This window comes from Octodon degus, unplaced genomic scaffold (assembly GCF_000260255.1).
Source record: "Octodon degus isolate 3935 unplaced genomic scaffold, OctDeg1.0 scaffold00144, whole genome shotgun sequence".
NCBI lineage: Eukaryota > Metazoa > Chordata > Mammalia > Rodentia > Octodontidae > Octodon > Octodon degus.
The window spans coordinates 61,976-63,518 of NW_004524720.1; the positions used below are offsets into that span (position 1 = coordinate 61,976).

General features: G+C 41.5%; 1 pseudogene; it reads left to right on the top strand.

Moving 5' to 3' along the window:
• Positions 1 to 694: 694 nt before the first annotated feature.
• On the top strand, positions 695 to 1,027 carry LOC101571137 (annotated as a pseudogene).
• The last annotated feature ends 516 nt before the right edge of the window (positions 1,028 to 1,543 follow it).

The window sequence follows — 1,543 nt, forward strand, 5'->3', positions numbered from 1 at the left end:
TTCAGGAACAGGGATATAAATCAGGGTACAGCATCTTCTTGGCAAGTACAAAGGTTCAATTCCCAGTACCAAAAAAAAAAAAAAAAAAAAAGGAGTTTATAGATACCAGCACATGATTGTTAACCAGAACTTTGCAATGAGTAACATGGTGTATTACTGTTTCATCCAGTCAGAAGTTTATACATTAGCCACAATTACTTACTAACTTTAGTGTGTTCACAAATAGTTTAAGAAGTGATTAGGGACAGGTGAGATAGCTCAGCAGACTAAAGTGCCTGCTTAGGCAAGAGCAGGGATCCGGTTGGATCCCCAGCACCACACGCTGTGCCAGCCCTGCCCCCAGGACAGCTGAGCCAGCCACACAGTGGTATATGCCTGTAATCCCAGCACTAAGGAGGCTGGAAACAAGGGGATTACTGTGAGTCTGAGCTGCATAGTAAGACCCTGTAAGAACCAAATACATTTTAAAGAAAGACAAAGAAATGATTATATTACTTCTGTGCTTTAAGGACTCAAGAGAGAAAGAAACTTCACAGATATAATATCTTGAGATTTCTCAGAGTCCACCAGCTCTTGGGGTGGGGTTCTCTCCCACCTAAGAACCCCCGGTCTTCCTTAGAAATTAGTCTGTTTACCATCACTGTGACATAATATTTGAGCTACTTGACTTAGCAGGAAAAAAGGTTTGCTCTCTGATCGTCCCGCTGCTGTCAAGATGGCGCCGCAGAAAGACAAGAAGCCTAAGAGGTCAACCTGGAAGTTTAATTTGGACCTTACCCATCCAGTAGAAGATGGAATTTTTGATTCTGGAAATTTTGAACAGTTTCTGAAGGACAAGGTTAAAGTCAATGGAAAAACTGGAAACCTTGGGAATGTTGTTCGCATTGAACGGTTCAAGAATAAGATCACAGTTGTTTCCGAGAAACAGTTCTCCAAAAGGTATTTGAAATATCTTACCAAGAATTATCTTAAAAAGAATAATCTTCGTGATTGGCTTCATGTGGTTGCATCCGACAAAGAGACTTAGGAACTCCAATTGCTTCCAGATTAGTCAAGATGAAGACGGATCAGAGTCTGAGGACTAGGTGGTTGCCACTTATAGGGCTTTGCTTTTTCCTAAAACAATTGAAGTATATGTGAGAAAGAAACACCCAGAAATGGGCTTTTAGTTTATTGGTGAATAAAAACATTGCATTCTTAAAAAAAAAAAAGAAAAGAAAAGAAAGGTTTATTTTGCATTTAAGTTCAGCTGATTCTGTTGTTTTGGGGCCTAGGGCAAGATAGAACATCATGGTGAGGTGCACTTGGTAAAAGAAAGCTGCTCGCTTCACTGCAGCCAGGAATAGAAAGAGAGAAGAAAGAGCTGGGCTATCCTTGTCCCTCCAAGCACATGACCCTGGTTCTCAACTTCCTCTCCCTATTTACCACATCCTAAGGATTCCAGCACCTCCAGGTACCATCCCAGGGCTGGAGACAAAGCTCTTGACACATGGGTCTTTGGGAGACACTTACCATATAGTAGCAGGTTCGGTGGATTAGATCT